This window comes from Anomalospiza imberbis, chromosome 5 (assembly GCF_031753505.1).
Source record: "Anomalospiza imberbis isolate Cuckoo-Finch-1a 21T00152 chromosome 5, ASM3175350v1, whole genome shotgun sequence".
In the NCBI taxonomy this organism is placed as follows: Eukaryota; Metazoa; Chordata; class Aves; order Passeriformes; family Viduidae; genus Anomalospiza; species Anomalospiza imberbis.
The window spans coordinates 13,508,943-13,514,942 of record NC_089685.1 but is presented as its reverse complement, the minus strand read 5'-3'; positions in this window follow the sequence as shown (position 1 = coordinate 13,514,942).

The following is a 6,000-nucleotide window of genomic DNA, read 5'->3' as shown; positions in this document are numbered from 1 at the left end:
CATCTTCATTAGTGAAGCACTGCTGAATACTCAAGCACTTCAGCTTGGTTTCTGCAGGTGCTTCTTGACAGTCCAGCCGTGTTCCATGTGGGTTACTCACAGGTAATCCCATCAGACAGTGGCTGCACTGACACGTGGAGTAGCAAGATAAAGTTCTTGAGCTCATGGAGACCACAATCCTGGGTCTTGTGTCTGCTGGGAAAATCCAACAGTACGTGAAACAACCTGTCCCACTGCCATCCCGAACACCAAAGGTGGGTTTGCTGAGCATAATTCAGCTCCAGCTCTGGTTATAGCTGTGCAGACTATTCCCATGGCTGTTTTGTTGTAAGAGAGCACACATGGTTAATCCCTGGTCTGTCTTTCACAGCCCATTGTGGATTAGGCAAGGCTTGGGAAGAGTTTCAGTAGTTTTTTCTCTATTACAACACAGTCCTGCCCAAAGGCATTTTGAACCAAGAACCCATAGGGTTATTGAATATGTGGTGTGCTGTAACCCAGCATGAGAAGAGGGAGTGACTTTGGGGGTTGTGGTATGGTTGTAAATAATAATTCCTTCCCAAGTCAATTGATTAGACACAAGTGCTGTCACTGGGATGGTTGCTATGTCACAGCAAAGACAAGGCAATCAAGGCAAGTCAGCTAAGGCCTCTGGTTCTTTCCCAAATGACTTTCTCTGTCCACTACTCTCTTAAAACACATGGAATTTGGGAAATACCACTACCATCAATCACTCATGTTTAATTTTCCTACAGTGGCATAAATCTCTGTGTCACTCTCTATTCTTGCCTGGCATTTGAATTGCCAGAGTTTGGTTTGGTTTTAGTGCTTCTGCACTTTGTATTGACATTTTTATTAAGCTATTCTTTGTAACACCAGAATTTTCTATTTAAGAGGTATTAGATTAATCATAACATGTCACTTTATGCGAGGTTAGTATTATTTTTCTCCCGTGCACATTGGTTTGTGCCAAACTTCATCTCCTATTATAATTTGCAATCACAGTGTTTCATAAAGTCCCTTTTCAATTCTTCACAATCAGCTCCCACCTTTATTACCATTCATGACTTAGCAGCTCCAGCAAGCTGTCACTTCCTTACCCACCCTTCTCTACACTGTTTAGCATGTTGAGCAGCAGAAGCTCCAGCACAGATTACCAAGTCGCGTTTCACTCTCTGAGAAAGCTGAGTAATTTCCTATTATTTTCTTTGATCAATGTTGTGTACATGTAAGGACCTCTCCTCGTGACTCAAAACTTCTTAGTTTCCTTGAAAACTTTATTATAAATCTTGTTGAATGCCTTTTTTAAATTAAAGTAGGTTATATCCACACACCTATTGACTCCTTCAAAGGACTTCAAAGAAGGTAACTTTCTCTTGCATTTATCAATCAGAATCTCTCTCAGGAGCTTAAAATTGTTCTTTCTACAGTAATTTCTCCCTTAGTCTTACTGTGCCTTTGTCCACAAGATCAAAAAAGTCTTTTGAAAAATCGGAAAATCCAGACAACTCAGGGAATTCTGTGAAATGGATTCTTGTTCTCATGCTGTCTTTGTCCTTTTGCAGTACAGTGCTTGATGGTGAATGACACAGGATTCTGCAGTAAGGTACCTTTGGATAAGAAAAGCAGTGAGCCATTGGGACAAATCTGCTCTTCAGGTTTGAATTAAAGAGGGACAATTACCAAGGAATAGACCAACTTATGGGCGGCTTCACCTGGTGATGCCTCTCGGGGACTTGCATGAGCAGGAAAGCTGGACATAGCAGAGACAGCCCCACCAAGCAATGTGGACTAGAGGCAAAGATAACCTAGTCTGCACAGTGCTCATCCTTGGGCTCCAAAAAAATTCCATTCAACAAGGGACTCAGGATTAAACCAGATTCCAGAATACTTTTGAGTGAAGAGCCATTTCTTTTAAAACCACAGACATCATCTTAGGCATGTCTCATGTCCCAAAAAGATAGATGTATAAACCTGGTCACCTCTATACTTGAAACAAGGATGTATTGGAACCAGTAGTTCCAATGTGGGTGCCTCTGTCATGTTTGTTGAGCATCAAGTAAGCACTGGCAGTTGATACTTAATATGATATATATGATTGTATAAGGATTGCATACTATATGTACATATGTACAGTTTCTACATATGTACAGTTTGTATACACAAAGATGCAAATCTATCTATATATGAATAGACAGATGTTTACAGATGTGTATATATTACAACTGTACAAGGAAATATTCATAAATACTAAGGACATTCTATTAGTGGTGGCCATAGTTCGCGGGCTATGATCTTTCGTAAATTTTGTGTACTTGGATCATACTTGCTCTGTTTCTTTCTGATAACTTCATTTTATACATGAAAGGGTTGTGTAAGCAGCCTTTTCAGCCACCACCTGACTGGCAGCTTAAGCTGAAATGATAATCTATGGTTACTCCCTACTCTGTCTCTGAATTGCTTCTTGCCAAGACACTGCATGTCTGTCTCTGGTGTTGTGTAAGTTGGTATTTGGCTATCTGCCAGTGGGTGTCATGGGACTGTGATCAGGCAAGTCAGGTTTGCAAAACAATAACCTGTCTTTGTCCCTCTTTATTACCTCTCAACTTACATGTCTCCCACAGACTTTATCAGCAAAAGGTTTATGTCATTGTCTAGCTCACCAATGAGCAAATGAATTGTGGCAAAAAGATCCCAGTCCTGTGGCATCACTGCTAAATGTGGTCATGCTCATTGGTGACTTGCAATGATCAATATTTTGAAATCAATGAAAGAACCAGTTTTTAATCCACATAGTTAATTACCTGGCAGTTATATATTATTTGAATTTTTTAAACCAAATGCAGTGTTGTACTAATGCCTTGGCAGAATTAACATTGCATTATGATGGTTTTCTTTATTCAACAGACCTGGAAAAATAAAATAACAAAAGCAAAACACCAGCCCAATTTAATTCCCTTTTTACTACTAGCTAGCAAAATGCTCTGATGTGAAATGTTAAGGACAATCTTCTTTCTCCACTTGGGATCTCCTTCTCCTTTTAGCTTTGAGCAGGACCTACTGCTGGCCAAATCCTAGTTTCTACTGCAATACCTAATGATGAAAAATAATGTCTTTAGGTAAAGAATATGTTGGGAATATTTGGCTGGAGAAAATACAGCCCCAGAAGAGAAGTGGGATCTGTGCATTAGCTAGGTAAAGTCATAAGAGAATCAGGGTGACCATCACCCTGGGGACAGCTCAAGCCTGTTTTGTCAGCCATCCCCAGACACTGAACTGCTCCAGCCAGGACCTGACAACCCATGGTGGCTCAACAAACCTCTCTGGTAGAGGAGCCTGTGCAGGTTTAGAGCAGCTCAAATGCAAATGTGTGCTGTATTTAGGGATTGCCTATAGTGCATTGGAACAATGCACCATAATACACCTCCCAGGACCTGCTCTGGTTACCTCCCTGCTTCCCCCAGCCCTGCTTACTTGCTCAGAGTCAGGAGTGTTCATTTTCTGCAGAAATACTCAGACACCCACTGCAGCCTCCACAAGCAGTTTCCTGGGGCCTATGAGATCCCCATGGAGTAACAGAGCTCTGCCTGGGGTGGTGTGCACCTGTGCAGGACAGACACTAAGCAAAGCAAAGTTGTGCAGACCAAAGGAGTCGTCAGGGAGCCAGCTCTGAGAATGCCAGATCCCTCTGTCTGCATCTAAGAAAAGCCAGAGGGATGAACACTGCTTTGTGAATCCTGTTAAGCTTTCCTGTATATCTTTCACTGGTATAGCTATCAGCTTCTAAAACCTTGTCTATACCTTACTGAAATACACTTTGCCTTTACTATCACACCTGTCCAAGTGGAGATGGAAGGAAAGAAATGAACTGGAGCTGGCTGAGCACACTTGGAGCACGCTGCTCCCCTGGAGATGCCAAGCTGCAGTCAGCAGCATGGCCAGGCTGTCCTGGGCCCTGCAGCAAGTCCTTTCCATCAGCAGTTGCCACCCAGATGCTGCTCTCAGGAGGGGCCTCTGTCCCTGCAGCCCAGCAGCCCCTGGGTTGATTCCACTCACAGATCAGCTAATTCCAAAAGGTTGGTTCAGACTCCAAAAGTACAGCACACCCCTGGGCGATGGGCAGGTGTGGCAGAGCTCGTGGCCCATGGGAGATACTCTGTACTCCTGCCTCATTCATTGGCACTTCCTTCCAGATAAGATCTTCTCCAGTGGGCTGTGTCAGCTTGGTGCTGGTCAGAAATGGGCAGCAGCAACATCTGGAAGGAAAAAATAATTTCAAAACTGGAAGAATCTGGGATTCCCTGATGTATTTCTCTGCTGCGTGAATAACACACCACACAGCCAGTGTTTGTAAGTAGACTCTCTGTATTTTTAGCAACTGATCTATGAGATCATTTTGCTATTTTCAGTTGTTTGTGACTTGGGACTTTTCTGCTAGGAACATAGTGAGTGGGAGGAGCACACACCCTCTGCTTCCAGTGAGGGCCTGAGCAGACCCTGTGTACCTATTAAATAATACTCTTTTTCTGAACAGCTTACCTCCCTGGAGCATCATCAGTCCAGGGCATCTGTTGCAGTTTGAGAAATGCCCTCTAGTGTTCTACCAAAATGCAGGAGAATAAGGACATCCCCAGGAAAAGTCCAGACAGTCTTTATGAGCTCACCAATAGCTTCCATATAAGCAGGCAGTCTGCCTGTGAGCTTGGATGGCCTCTCCCATGCCCCATTCACAAGCAAACAGCTTCTTGCTTAAATCAGGAAATACAATTCCTGCATGTGTCTTTTGGTGCCTCGGTGGATTCAGTGCAAGGGGTCTCGCAGCACATTTCCATATCCTGCAGGTCCTACACCATTCCCAGTGTCCACACAGTGCTGGCTACAGGCACCTGTGTCTGCCAGCTGGGCACCATTAGCAGCCTGGCCTTCCACAGGGTCAGCTTGACCATCTCCCTCTTGCCTGCCCCTCTCCTGCCTGCCCTGGGGCATTGCAGTGTGCCTTTACAGCCACAGAGACTCTGACCCTGAGTGCTGCTGTTCATTCATCGAATAAGAATGCAACAATTAATTGACTGAGAGATAAACCACAGATTTAATTGTACGTCAAGCCGGCAGGATTCCCTCAACACCGCCCACGCTGTGCTAAAACTGTTGATTTCTGCACTGATGGCAGAATCTTAACATGCATTAAACAGAAACATCCTTTTGCCTCCAGGGCCAGGCTTAGAAGAGGTGATTTACTGGGGCAGTGCAGGGGCTGGAATGTGAGGCTGCTGGCCACAGCTCCATGCCCTCCTGCCTGGTACCTTAGACACAGCTTTAGCCCGTTGCTCCACCCAACAGTTTTGTTTCACACTGTAGATGTGATTTCTTGGTAGCAGCCTGAGTTCTCCATTACCTCCCTTTTCTCCCCCATCAGACATGCACCCACCTCTCTCATGGGACAAATTATCTCCCACTGCAACAGGCCTTATAAAAAGAAGCTTATTCTCCTTCCCCAGCAAACCTGCACCACATCAACCACCCTCCACCAGTCCCTGCAGCAGTGGCCACCTGGGCGCCGGCAGCACCACCATCCTCTCTGCCCAGTGTCCCCCCAGCCAGGCCACTGTCTCACAGCAGGACATGTGGACATGGCTCACACCCAGTCCTGATGACCTTCAGACCTTGGCACAGCAGCAGGGTTTCCATCCAGGATGAAATTCTGGCTCTGGAAACCTGAGGGCAAACCTGGGGCCATAAAAGCTAAATTTCTTTTGGTCACACCCCCGAGTTCCAGCTAATTTTTGCATGTTGAGAGCTTTGGCAGGACTTCCACGAGTGATGTCTGAAGAACGACCCAAAAACCCCACATGGAGCCACAGGACACTGGAGGTACTCACAAGCAGCCTGCTGGCCATCTCTGGCTTCTGTGGGCCAGTGAGAAACAACTGCCTCAGCCTTGGCAGTTTGGTGTTTCCACAGCTTCAGGTTCACCAGTTCAGCCACAGAAGTTTTAAGCTA